Here is a 15,284-nt window from a genome sequence, read left to right on the forward strand (position 1 = left end):
TAAATTCTGTATCTAGGTAAGTGGGCAATGCGCTTTTATTGAAAACCAAATAATTTGTATTTGTATATGTAATTGGTGGAATATGCACAATACGGAGCAGGCATCAAGATCCGAGGAAATCTCCGTTTCTATTTCAAATGTGTGGGTGTTTATTTATTCGTAAGCACCTTGAGCAGCTTTTCGTGTTTCTATAAACAAATCACGAGCTTGTTTCCTATTGATATCTACTGATGTTTCAATCAAAGTGTTACAGATAATGATGAATTGGTTTTGGTCTATTTCATGTTTGACCAACATTAATTGGTATTGACAAGTACGATAATCGAACGACGCGCTGTTATCCTTTTTAGTGAATGTGAAATTCATTTCCATGTTCGAGTTCTCGGATATTCCCAATAGGGAACATACCTCAGTCCCGACATTCATCAGTAGACGACGCTATACCGCGATGAATTTCTTGGAATACAAAGTTCGATGACAGGGCGAACCAATCATGGGAAATAAGGATTAATTTTATGCAAACGTAATATCAGGGAAGTATCAAAACGTAGAGTTACTACTCTGATACTCTCGTAGTCGGTCGTAGTATCATATTATTTGTTTCTACAGTGATACAGGGTCATTGACTTATTATTTTATGACTAGGTACCTAGTAGTTTTTCCTTTTCAACTTTGCCTTTCCCTCTAATCTCTTCAAGCTTCACCATTTAACCTACCTAATATTCGTTTTTGATTTCTTATTATTCTCTGAAACTCTCGCCAATATAGTCTTGTCAATAGTCCCTATGTGGATTTGAAAAAAAAAACTACAGAAAGAGATTAAAATTTACTCGTCACGCTCTGGTGCAAAGTATTTCACTTAGCAATGAAACATGGGTTTATTCACATAAATAAAGACAGAAAATTTCCTAAGTCCCCAAGATCCAACCGAGAAAGAAAGGGACGTAGGTAAATAGTAAATACCCATTGATGAGTAGTGTAGTGAGTGACCATTGAGTGAAACTTCGCGGTGGACTGATTTATGTGTATGTGTCAATCAGGTGCTGACGTCATCGTAAGCGCAGCACAGTGATACAGACTGATTATTGAACAGTGCCTAGGGTGGACATACGAGGAAACTAGTCAATAAATTGTACACGTAAATAATGGGTGTAATTTACTGCACGTTTGCGAAACCTCTGCCAGCTCGCCGGCGATTGATATGCCGCGGCGCGAGCCGGTGCGGCGGTAGCTGAACTGCTAATTTATCGTGCATCGGTGATATAGGTTGCATTATAGATAAAATATTAATAAAGACAGATGCATCCTAATACAACATGTTATTATAATAGATTGAAGCATTATCAGCCAAGAATTGTCTGCGGTTCTGAAACGCGTGCGCAAGATTGGGCAATTAGCTTCACGTGCTTATGACACGAAGGAAATAAATAATGTTGTGATAATAAACTATCTATGAATTTATTTTGTGAAAAATATTCTAGTCGATTAATTTAGGGAGACTTGACATGCACGATGCGAATGTTAATAGCTTTTTAATAGTGGAATAAAATGGTGGCGTTATGGATAAATTTATTGCAGACTGTTCAAGGTTCGAGCTTCTGACAATGCGCACTTGGCACCCAATACCAGATCAAGGCGGAGATAATGATAAACTGCAATATGTCTGTAAGGGCGCGGTCATGTGCGCGTACGCCGCATGTAAGGTATGTGAGACCAAAGTAATTTAAATTAAAAATCAAAGCTGCTGCAGTGTCCCGTTGCGAAAATTATCATTGGGTGGTAAACTACGAGTAAGTACTGAAATTTAATTTAAACAAAACAATATAATACTTGTCTGAACAATTAGGTACTAAAATAGAAGGTATAAATTGTAAAACCGTTTCTTTTCCCCACTTTTATATTTTTCTTTATTAAAAGTATAGAATTAAGAGATTAAGAATAATACAAATAATTAACCTACATAGACTAAATATTTACAAATATTTACAAATAAAAAATATGTCCCAAATCGCTGTCCAAACAACGCGACATGGTGCCCAGAATGCTGGCTGCATTTCCACGCTGAATGGCCAAACTGATTCGTTGGCCAAGAAATGCGCCAGCTCTTCTATCACCTGTACAGTCAATCAGCCGCTTGGCTAATTCCCTGTACAGGCGATGAGCACTTGGTCCCCACGGACCTAGCGTCTCGACCCCAAATGGCTCAAACATGTAGGTACTACTAAGACCTACATATTTGCGTCGTTTGAGGGATTCCGCTGATGCAGCGGCAGTACCAGCCCCAGACGAGGTTTGCGGAAGATGAGACGGTGCCAGTGTGTCTACGCAGGTTGCATCCCACACTAGTGGCCGTCCCACCTTCCATGGAACCAAAGTCATACCATCAGGTCTCTTACCATCACTTCGAACCAGGCCATTTGGTTCAAGAATGGCCGGTACGGAAGCGCTAGAAAGAGACCTGCGTATGATGTCATTGAGGCTGGCGTGACGGGAAAATCTCCCGGCACTTCTGCTGCATGACAGTCCGTGATGACCAAGGGAGTCAACCATGTCACCGCAGGGACAGCGATGGGGGACAATGCATGGTGCCCCCAAACGGAGCGAGACTGCTAAATTAAAAGTGGTATTATCCAAAAGTGTGCCAATATGAGGAGAAGGTAGGGAGTGAAGCCAAAGACCTGATTCCCACTCGGCTACAGCCAGAAGACGAGCTCGATCTGCAGAACTGGAAGACGTGTTTAATAAGTTATTCCGTACAAGTCTGCAGAGCGGCTCGTCCCACTGCCTTTGTGAGATGAGAGACAACGGCAAATTTTCAGAGCTTAACTGCCTCCAAGCGCTAATGCCTTCGGCTAGGTGGATGGTAGTTGAGTCAGAACACTTACTCAGTATTTTTGAAACCAATCCACTGGTGCTATGAGCCGAAGACAAAAAAGCCGGTAGAGCAACACTGGAAATTTTGCGAATACCCAAACCTCCAAACCTAATAGGTAGAGAGGCTTGGGTCCATGATCGATCATCTAAAGGAATATTTAAAACGGAGGAAATAATTTGTTTTATAGAGTTATCTAATTTGGCAGTTAAGCTAGGGTATTTCCAAAACTGTGAAGAACGAATGCAATATGTGAATTTAGGAACAAAAAGACAAAACCGAATAATTGTGCACGCCATGTGTGTGTTAATTTTAAGTAAACGGTCCGAAACATTTTCAAAGCTCTGTAATTTTTCGTCTGTGAAAGAAGCAAACGCTTCCTCCAATATAGGAGACCCAAGGAGGCGAAGGGAATCTCTTTTGATAATTTTAATATTGGGAGCTATGGAATTAAAATTCGAAATGACCCTATCTGAATTAGGGCAGGAGTCGGGTACAAACAATTCACATTTTGAAAAATTTAAATCTAAACCGGCTTTTTCAAAGTTTTGTGTTAACATATTTAAATCGGCCAAAACTGTATTAGGGTCTCCTCCAAGGGTCCCGTCGTCTAAATACCACACATTTAATTTGGAATTTAGTAAGGTTATGAAAGGATGAATTGATAGGCCGAAAATAGCTGGACCAAGAGGGTCACCTTGCTGACACCCGACAGCCGACTCAATGATATTATCCTTATATAATAGTTTGCTTGGGGTGCTATAGCACTGCCAAAGGAAAGGATAAATCATCGGAGCCTGCTCTTTTATTTGTGTCAGCAAGACGCCCCTATCAACTGAATTAAAAGCATTTTTAACATCCACTTTCAGCAGGACGTCGCTGGGATTACTATACAAAAAAGAACGGACTGAATGGATGGCGGCTTCGCAACCGCCTTTTATGCCAAAGCCCAGCTGGACAGGTTCAAAATAAGCTGCAAGGCTATCGGAAACAGCCCTACAGCAAATTTTGGCGGCTAGTCGTCTCAGAGTTGAGCCAACAGCAATGGGTCGAATGCCACCATCCTTTTTTTTGAGAGCGCAGAGATTGGCTCCGTATAAAATATTTATAAATTGAGGGTTGACGCCACCAGATAGCATCAAATTTGTCAGGGCAACCAACTCCTTCAGGAGGAGGGTACCGGCTTCGCCACAGTTAGCACTTACTAAGTCTTTGAGATGCTGTGGAGTAAGGCCATCCAAGCCGCCCGCAGAACCACTCGCAAAGGAATTGATTGCACCTAATAATGCTTCTGGTGTTGTCTGGAGGCAGGACTGTGCAGGATCTGGTTGTTCAGGGTATACTGTGGTGGTTGCTGAAAGTGGATGTTTGCTTTTAAGGGCCGAGAGGGTATCAGGGGTATTAGGGGCTATAAGGTCGTCGGAGAACATAATGCGCGCAGCACCTTTAATGTCACCGTCACTGATTTTTGATTCTACATGTTTTATGAAATGTTCACAGTTAGAATAACGGGAGTTAGGTATGGAAATGTTATCAGAGGTTTGCCACGGTGTACTACAATTTTGCTTAATTCTGTTTGTTAATGATTGATGGTTATTTGGTTCCTCAGAATACAGAACAAACCAGAAGGAGTGTTCGATAACATTTCTACGCGGCAACTTGTGTCCAAAATACTTCCCCTCCCGCGCCCCTCTACCCCCTTTAGTGTTACTAGCGCCGTGTGACACCCCCATTTTTGGGGTAAAATTATGTAATTTTTTAAAGAGATGTTAAACAAGTAAAAAATAAGTAAGTGAAATAAGTACACACGGCCAGTGTTAACTATCCATTTCCGTTTTTGCTCTCGCTCTTATCAAATGGTGATTCTTTGCGATAGAACGAGACGACATGACTGGCCATAGGCATAGATAGTACCTACCTACCTATGAATTTAATTTTTACTCCGAAGTAACTAAGTGTAAGATGATTATTTATTTCTATTAAATAGTGTAATATATGTACTATATTTTATGTAGGTATAATATGTTATTTAAAAGTCAATTACAAAAGTCGAATATAAATTTTAGAATGCCAAGTAAAACAAAAAAGAAACTTAAGGTTCTTTATTATGTAAACATATCGACAACAAAACATTTGTTTACGGCGCAGTAGTGCTTTTAGTTTAACTTTTCTTGGAGTCAAAAACAGAATCCAAATCAAAAACATCACCAATACTTAAATTTGATTGCGAGGCAACTCTGGCTGTGTATCCTGAAAAAAAATCAGAGTAAGTATGTAAGCAATAATTAATTACTTAAAATTATTATTAAATATACAAATATTGCTGCTGCTGATCTGTTGATACCAATGCCTTACTTTTGAATAAATGGGAAAGTATGAAATTCACGATAGTAATTTATTATCTCCTCATTATTAGGGAGTAATATTATAAATTAATTCAATATATTGAAATCAAATCAAAATCAAAAATATTTATTCAGTTTAGACCACAAGTGGCACTTATAATTTAATTAATCAGGTTGTCATGTCATGGATGAAATTACACTAAAAACTAATTAAAACAAAAAGGATGGGGAAAATATTCCATTATTCTGTGGTAACGCTAACAAAATTAACGCGTGAATTTTTTATAAGTAGACAAATGTAATTCAATATAAAAAAGTAGGGTAAAATATTCCGTTGACCTGTGGCAACACTTACAAAATACAACCGTGATTTTTTTTGAAAATTATTATTTAATTAAAATGAATTGGAAATGTGCTACTTACGGATAAAACATGATCCCATGCACTTTCTTCGTAATTCCAGTAGCATTCTTACATGTTGGAACGGCACAAGACGGCATAATTTAATTATAAAGTGTCAATCTGACGGATATGTAAACAATGCGCGCGCCGGCCATTGACTGATTGCTCTAAAGTCAAAGTAGTGCGATTTGGAGTACTTTATATGAATACACATTTACGCCCGTTGACGGTTTCTGGTTTGTTCCGTATTCTGAGTTTGGTTCATATTTTATGTGTAAAACTCTATAAGAAAAAGTAAACAAATGCTCCCAGGCCTCAACAGAGTTGCTTCGAACTACATGGGATATGGATTGACTTAAGCACTGTGCAACTGAGGCACGAGCGCCACGAGGAATCCGTTTAATAAGAGGATGAGAATGTTTAAGGTGACATAATTTTTTCCAAAAAGGACAAGTGGACGGTGAGGGTTGAGATGGAGATGGATTTGGTTGGATGGCATCTGGCACTGTACTTGGGTGAATACGACTGAGATGAATTCTCAGGCCTCGTTGGCCTTTGAAAAATCGAGGCTGGGAGCATTTGGGGCAACGTATCAAGTTCTCCGACGAAACGTTATCTCCGTTTGAAGGCACTGCACTAATAGCGGAAGAAACACTCATATGATTTTACTTACAAAAGAACAAATCCTAAAATAGTAAAAAGGCATCCAAAAAAACATTGAAAATATAAAAACACAAATGTCACAAACATATTGTCATTATAACGATGACGACGAAAACGACACCAGGTTGCTAGGCAGCGGCGATAATACCGGCCTCCTATTGGTCACGGTTGCAGTGGGCGCCTAGCAACGGTAGCTGCTGATGAGGCGTCCTTAGAAAAGTCGAGTAGAAAGCTCAGGGCTGCAAGTTGATGGGGTACTTTCGTCCAGTCTTGCGATATTATTATTTTTAAAATTAAAAATTGAACTCGACTGACACTTTCTGTCAGAAAACGGATTTAAACAGCATTGTGTACGTTATTTGCCCAATTGTTGCGAGTGATTTATTCGGTCAGCATGCGTCAAAGCACCACTGCAAACAGGTTAACAAAGTGATAAGTGATAAATTGTGTGTACATAGGTGCAGCTGTAGGAATGCAATGGTGAACTCTTCCATTAGCAATACAGTATTACTAGCATTATTCACGAACCTTTACTCGAGGACCTCTAGTAAAGGTACAAAGATTACGCTTTTTGGCTCAGATTGTACCCCCCTGGACAAACTTGACCTTCACTAGTCGGGTTTTTATTGGCGGTATATGTATCCTGGCTACACAGGAGTTGCAACGGTGGGAACGAGAGGTGGGAATAATCCCGTTTATGTACGAGTATGTATCTATGAGTCATGATCTGTCATTAATGAATGTGTAGGTGGGTACTATCTGTACGTTTAGGGTAAAATATTGATTGTTTGTTTCTCAGAGCAAACGGAATTCCCTCTTATCTTCTTGACCGCGTTATTACCGTTTTCTTGCACTCCATCGTGTTTGTTGTCTTACGAACCCACCTATTATTCTTCTATCGTGTGACCCTGCTGCTTTTCTCTTTACTTCTTTTGACTGTGCCACAATATTTTTATAATTTTTTGCTTTTGCAAATCTAGTTCACGGATACTCAAAATTAGTGTATTAGCATAATCCACCTTTGTTATACACATTACGATGCAAGGCGTGTCTGCTCTCTGGTCGGGGTCAACGTCAGCAGGTTTTTATAGCAGTACTGTGACGTCATACTGAATGTGGTACTCGAACGTGTCTAGCAGCAATTGAACGATAATAAGATATAAAAAGATAAAATTACTTAGCTTAAGATTTTCAAGTACCCAACCACACTATGTAATAGTACAAGCAACATCATGCTTCTTGCATTTGCTTGTACTATAACATGTGCCGGCGTCACTAAGCGAAAATCTTAATTTTATCTTTTTAATATCTAATTATGTATAAGTAACGCCTGATACTATTATTGAACGATAATAATTTTTATGCTGATTTCTTTCTTATCGTAGAAGGAAGTCAACGCCACACCTGTGCCAACGCATCGTGTGGGCTCGCTCTAAGTTCTAAACATTTCCGAGTTCCGATATAACAACGAACATTGTTTATTCTGATTAGTTGTCTAGCGTTACAATCGTGCATGTAAACAGACCTCTTGACAAATCTATTCGAGCAAGGCCTGAGAGATTTTCAGAATATTCTAAGAAACGTATTTCAAAGAAACTAAAGAACTTTCCATCCACATCCATCTATCTTTATACTTGGAAAAGAGACCTTTGAAATAAGTAAGTAGTAAAAGAAACGAATACAGAGTTTCTACGAATTCAGAGCCCTTTAGGAACCTAGACGTAGTCGAAGAGCATTTCATATGCATTCACAGTCGTACATTAGTATGATTATTTAAATTACATTGATGCGAGGAAAATACCCGGCAATACGGAGTTTTCTTCGAATAGATCGATTGAGATCGAATGCTAATTATATCTCGGTCTAGGACTTGGAGTGCTATGCGCATACATTGTTGTTGACGAATAGGGCTATCATTGCGAATATTCAGTATGTATGTTAAAATTCACGGATAACGGAGGCCTTCAGAAAATGTAAAATTTGAGCGACATAACCTTTGAAAATTATCAGATTGACAGAACTCCATGTTTTGTACATATTTTATTACTATGCACATGGAGAACTGAAATCTGGTCTACTCTACCCACGTCACTAAAGTTGATCACTATACAAATTCAGAATGCTTAAGAAAATGAACCCGAAAAATTATTCTATCTGAAAATAAAAGTCAACGGAACACCGATAGAGAGGCTAATAGACCTTACTTGCTTTTTATTACCACATTGTAATATTTTTTCCAGTTATCGAGGAGTTTAGTACATGACCTAGAAAATTACCTATCTTACTAATATACTCGTAATATAGTAAAATAAAAACCTCGTGATGTTGTGAAAGATTTTGGTAACGCCTGGACCATATTTAGAACTTAACTTTGAATAAAAGCGTTTTATAATATTATTTAGGGTTTGTTAGTTGTTTGTAATTCTCTCAGCCCTATTCCCGCCCACACCCGGCGCAAGCGCATACTCACGGTCACGTGACTGCGGCACGTGCTCAAAGCTCGATTGTTTACAACTGCACGTTACATTTCAATTAACCGAACTATATGTCGGAAATTCAGTTTTACATACCGTAACATAAGGTTACTGTATACAGGGTGACTGGTAATTAGTGGCTAAGCCGTTTAGTGGGAGGTAGCCTAGAGTTATTCTGACAGATATCACTATGAGACCTACCGTCCTTCAAATAGTAATAAATCCAAAAAACGTATGTGGTTTTATCCTAGGTACTTTGTTTTGTTTTGCAACAAAGAAAAATAAGTAATATTAATTGTTAAATCTTCGTAACTGTCAATGTAATATGCAAAAACTGCTAAACAAAAACATAAATAAGAGCGGTAGGTCTCAAAGTGATATCTGTTAAAATAACCCTAGACTACCTCCCCTTGACGGCTCCGCCACTTATTACCAGTCACCCTGTATAAACTGTTTACTATACCTACTTCCTGAATTACATTATTGTGGGCAGTAAAGCACTAGGGCAGACTATGCAACGCCATAGCCATAGGGAAGGTTCAGTCAGGGCGGTATTTATGCCCTCTGAAGTATTAGTAGTTTAAGTAGTACTATTTATGTCTCAAAATAGGCATCAAACTTAGAATTTCCAGGTCCAGGTTTCAGTAGTTTTCCGCCTCTTTACTGCTTGATTATTGCATGCATTGTTGATCAGCACAAAAGTATAAGCTTGCATGCAGTGACTAAATAGAAAAGAAACTGCTAGAGTGCTGGTCATTTCTGCTTACAAATTACTTACTTGTTTGTCAAATTGTAGTAACTTGTATAATAATTTGCTCTAACAACCTCAAACCAGCACTTACTTGTAAATGCCATCTAATGACTATTACAACTATTTACTGAATGTCATAGGTACCTGCTACTAATACTACGAAATACGTCTAATAGGTACTATCAATATAATTTTCCCTGTGATCGGTATGTGTGGTAGGTACTACCTACTACGTTTACGTTCATGACTTATGTGTTATTATGGACACGCACGCGCAACGTAGGTAAATACTAAATACTTAGAACTATTATGAAATGAAACTCTAACATCAGTCCATATTCAAGAATCGATTCAAGCCTTTGATTTTAATATTATTAAACGGAATATAAAAAAGAAATTAGAACATTAAGAAGTATTAGAAAAGCCGTTTTCTTCTAAAGTAAGATAATACGAGTACCTACCTACATAAGTAAGGTAGGTAAATTAATCATTTATTTCAACGTTCGTTCGTTCGTTTCAGCCAAATGACGTCCACTGCTGAACAAAGGCCTCCCCCAAGGTTTTCCACAACGAACGGTCCTACGCTGCCCGCATCCAGGCTCTTCCGGCGACCTTTACCAGATCGTTCGTTCGAAACGAACGAAACTATTTAATTCTTTAAAAGCAATCTTTTTTATCCGTCTACATGCCACCACATGCGTCTGACATGGCTCAAACATTATTTGATCGTTGATAGCTACATCGATCAATTTATTTATAACCAGACATGACTAACTGTACTCATCTTATCGGGCATGTTATGTAGCTTTAGAATAAAAAATCAATTATGGATAATTCACGCGAAACATCTCGGTATAATCCTCGTAAATGTAAATAAATTTATTGGCTTGAACTAGAACTGCTTGACCTCCAGACTTAAAAACTATTACTGATTTTATTACGATTTTGTACTTGACCTACAAATTAAAATCATTCGTATAAGGGCTTGATAAATATGACGTTGAAATTACACCTAAATACTCTGTTATGTTAACTTCAATGAAATTTTCAGAAAAACCGAAGTTTTCAGTTTCAGTAACACTTCCTAACACATTAATTATTCTCAGTAGTCTCTACTTCGCGTAATTAACTAAATGTTTTCCCAAAAGCCAATAAGCCGGCGTGTGATGGACGATCCGCAAAGTATGAGGACGCGGAACACGACACTTGCGCCCGCGCATCGGAGCTTGGCACGCGCGGACGTCGCGCTAGTGGAGCGTACATGTAGTAGATACAAAAATCTTCATTGACTTTAATCGCAAGTTATGCTATGCTATTTATTATACCAAATATTTTAAAACTTGTGCACGCTGACATACTGCCAAAGACTTAATTTCGTCACATTCATTTTCCTTTCTCAAGTATCTTCACCTTATCGATGCAGTATCTTCACCTCATGTCTAGTCTTCTAGCATGTTACACATTCTAGATAATGTCCCTCTTAACTTGTAGTTTTGTGCCACCTCATTTTAGTAGTAACCTCCTCATTCCATCATCGTCATTTGACTTCAGCCACAGGACGTCTACTACTGCGGAACATAAGCTTTCCCAAATGATTTCCAAATAGGCCCATTGGTAGCGATCTTAATCAAGCGCCTTCCTACCATCTTTATAAGGTCATCTTTCTTCTTCTTTGCTGAGTTCGAACAAATCTACTGCTCTCGTCATCTCTTGTGCCACTGCGCCTGCGCCGCACACACATTCCGGCTGCCAACTGGTCTACGTCAGATGACATATTTTTGCATTTATTCCAAATTGCACAACGTGAGTAGCGCACTAATGTTGGCAAATGATAAACGTTAATCCAAATTACTTTTCAATGATGAAGACAGTAATTTAGTACTTTTAGGCGACGTAGGCTCTTTTGAAATTCCTTCGAGAAGAAAACTAGTCTCGAATACATGATTAGTCTAGTAGAATTAGCTTTTAAATCGGAAATAATTCCTACAAAAGATTTTATTGTTTTAATGGCTTCATTGGTTGCCCATTAAGACTCTCCTAAGTTTTCGACTTCAACGGAGTTGTGCTTAAGTGGTGGGGGCCCCCGAAAGGGGCATTTTTTCGGTTTTCCGGTTATACCGCGTAAAGGACTTACCCTATCAAAAAGTGGTCTTCATGACGGTTGAAGGGCACTTAATCCTGCATTGAATAAGACCAAATTCATATATTTTGGACAAACCGTTCTCGCGCTAAAGTTCGGCAAAGTAGAAAATATACGTATAATTAATGACCCTCTCCATGTCCAATGGTTTGTTACCCACAGGCTTCCAAGTCTTGAAAAGGGCCACCTCAACCAGTGTAACCCTATCAAGGCTTACGAGCTTGATGCGCCTATCCTTGTTCGTCCCAGCCGTTCCTTAACTGCGGTTGCTGCACCTCTTCCTGGCACTCACCTGAACGACTCTGTGTTACCTACTGTGGCTGCCCCTCTTCCTTGTATCCTCCTGCATGACTACGTTGCCTAGCCGTATGCCTGGTCTAAGGTTCGACGCCAAAAATCAACAACAACAAGTTCATATTAAAACGCTGAAGAGTTTTTTGTTTGTTTGTTTGAACGCGCTAATCTTAAGAATTACTAGTTTGATTGAAATCATTATTTTTGTGTTGAATAGCTCATACATTGAGGAAAGCTATAGGATATATACAATCACTCTACGACTAATAGAGGCGAAGCAGTAAAGAAAAATGTTGCAAGCACGGGAAATAGTATTTAAACTATTTTCACTCGTACGAAGTTGATTTTGTGGCGTCGAACCTTGGACCAGGCATATGGCTAAGCAATGAAATCGTACAGGAGGGTACAAGGAAGAGGGGCAGCCACATTAGGTAACACAGAGTCGTTCAGGAGAGTGCCAGGAAGAGGTGCAGCAACCGCAGTTAAGGAACGGCTGGGACGAACAAGGATAAGCGAATCAAACTCGTGAGCCTTGTTAGGGTTACACTGGTTAAGGCGACCCTTTACAAGGCTTGGAAGCATGTGGGTAACAAGCCATTGGACGTGGAGAGGGTCATTAATTATACGTATATTTTCTACTTTGCCGAACTTTAGCGCGAGAACGGTTTGTCCAAAACATATGAATTTGGTCTTATTCAATGCAGGATTAAGTGCCCTTTAACCGTCATGAAGACCACTTTTCGATAGGGTAAGTCCTTTACGCGGTATAACCGGAAAACCGAAAAAACGCCTCTTTCGGGGGCCCCCACCACTTAAGCACAACTCCGTCGAAGTCGAAAACTTAGGAGAGTCTTAATGGGCAACCAATGAAGCCATTAAAGCAAAAAAATCTTTTGTAGGAATTATTTCCGATTTAATCAATTTTTGTGTTTAATTCTACTGGCCTAGATCGGGACATGGAAGAATGAGAGATTCAAAATAATATAATCCAGAAATTTTTAGGCACATCTTGGTCGCCATTACTTCTAACAGAGCTGAAAACCTGATTGTGGTCGACATAAAAACTTGTTGATTACATATTAACATATCTTGAATGACGTAAACGTTAATTGCTTTTAAGAAATAGAAAATATTAGGTAGGTACCTAAGTATGTTTGTGTTCTTATGAACGCAAATTTTTTGATGCCATGGGAACTTGGCTTTTATTGTCTGCAAAACAACTTTTTAGGTATGTTGGCTAATTAACTCTTCACTTTGTGTCTTATTTCTAACGATCGACTGTATTAACAGTACCGAATGCAAACCCAGATATTGTCAGCACCAGATTTAGATCGGCTGGCAGCGAGAAGTTAGTGGAAAGTGGATTCGTTGGCAATACGTCCACTATAAATCAATCAACGACTTTTCCAAGCATATCCATGGGTCACATCTGAGAAAATAATAAAAAAATGTGATAAACTTGACTTTTATTTCTGAACTGAACATTATGTATTGTATTTTGAGTGGTAATCACCAAATTACTAGACTATTAATAGGTACTCAAAGAAGTGTAGGGTTTGACACTGTCAGAAGAAAATAACTGCACAAGAAATACGCAAAGAATGCAAAAGTAAACATACACCACAACAATAATAACAAAATAGCCGTTTTATGTTAAAAAAGAATGTGTTTTTTTGCTTATCAGATATGATTTAAGCAAAGTCTTCCATTTGCCTGAATTAGAGGGTCATGATGCTGTTGCAGTGGATACTATATGACCTAATGATGATGATATGATTAATTAGCGTCAAGGCCAAGACAAGTCTAGCCTATATCCACTGACACGGGCCCCAAGAGCAGTGGTCCTGAGCTGAGGAGCGGAGGAAAGCTGGGGATTTTCCACGGACCGGTCCGCAGCGCCAACCGGACTGACGCGTGCGCATTTTCTACGCACATTGACGCACTCGCAGGGCTGGCCACCAAGAAAATTTTTAATCGATGGAAAATCACGGGCTGTTTTAAAAATAAGCATTATTATTAAACTACACACACACACTAAGAGTGTGTTGACGGGAAAGAACATCGAAATCCACTACGTTTAAGTTCCAGCCTACCTACTCGTAGATAAATATTTATATTCAAGTAATTGGAAATTTTAAGTTACCTAAATGCTATGCTATCATACTATGTGATGTGATTATGTGTATGTGTGTGTGTGATATGGATGATTTAATCATTTTGTAAACGAAAGGAAACGAATTTCTTTCAAAGAAAAAAGAGAAGATCAAGGAAAGCGTAATAGCTGCTAGGCAAAGTAAGATAGGACCAGCCCTACGGAGCACTTAGGAGTGCTCAATCGCAGCCGACGGGCGTAATCGCAGTCCTTGGACGAAACGAAAGTTGATTTATCAGCCTCGCTGCGCCCGCGCAGACGGCGCTGCACCTGCGGAATGTAGAGATCGACGGGACCCGAGCTCATGGCGATTATCGGACTACTGATACACTACTCACTGTCACAATAATACCTAAATTTTAACTTTAGACGCGCATTATGCACACGCCAAACTTTTAAATACATAATAGGTAGGTACATAGAAAAAACCCAAATAGATAAAGTTCATGCAGGCAATAAATGTTAGACTGTGCAGGGATTGTACCCGCCACCTCTGGCACGGTAGTAATTCGCGAATCCCTTATCATTATAAAATAACATAAACAACACAATATCATGACACTTTGCAATAAATTAACGAAACAAGTGTTACAGCACTAATTTTGACTTCTGATAAGACAAACAAAGAGCTCGGAGGATAATATGAATCAAATATAGATATAAATCAGCCTTGATGAAAAAATATATGCCTTAATTCTCATGACATAGCGTATAATACAGTAAACAAAGTTATCCTGTATGCTAATCTATTGCATAGTCCGTATGCTAATTCAGTCATTATCACGTTAAGAATTGTCATAGTAGGAATTAAATTGCATACATAAAATAACAATCAAATTATCTTAACATCTTTTTATCTAAAACATTGTGACGTAAACGTATAAATCAACCTAGTCATTAAATCACACTCAAAAATGTGGGTCACAGAGCAATGCCTTGAGTAACGCCTCTGCAAAAAACGGAATCGCTATTATTAGAATGTTGCTTATTGCGTGCGCATGCTCCTAGTCATACATATACTCAAAGTACAACAATGGTACTCAAATATAGTGCAGTTAATAGACTACGTTAAACCGTTTCCCGTTGGAACACTGTGTCAGACGCCTTCGCTTAATCGACAAGGCCGCAAGGACCAGTCTGGTCACTAATAAAGAAATGTCAAGTAGGTACTTCATTGTGCACTAGCATCAC

The 15,284-nt window shown here is 38.9% G+C and overlaps 1 protein-coding gene and 1 long non-coding RNA gene across 2 annotated transcripts in view; both read right to left on the minus strand.

Moving 5' to 3' along the window:
• LOC135086732 (proton-coupled amino acid transporter-like protein CG1139) overlaps window positions 1–15,284 on the minus strand; it is a 74,608-nt gene that overhangs the window by 44,520 nt on the left and 14,804 nt on the right. The gene's annotated exons all lie outside the window — the stretch shown is intronic.
• LOC135086683 (uncharacterized) lies at window positions 4,960–5,873 on the minus strand. The gene is made up of 2 exons (XR_010260566.1): window positions 5,641–5,873; window positions 4,960–5,122 (listed from the first exon to the last, which is right to left on the minus strand). It is a non-coding gene; the product is annotated as an uncharacterized LOC135086683 (long non-coding RNA).

Source organism: Ostrinia nubilalis, chromosome Z (assembly GCF_963855985.1).
Source record: "Ostrinia nubilalis chromosome Z, ilOstNubi1.1, whole genome shotgun sequence".
Classification (NCBI taxonomy): domain Eukaryota; kingdom Metazoa; phylum Arthropoda; class Insecta; order Lepidoptera; family Crambidae; genus Ostrinia; species Ostrinia nubilalis.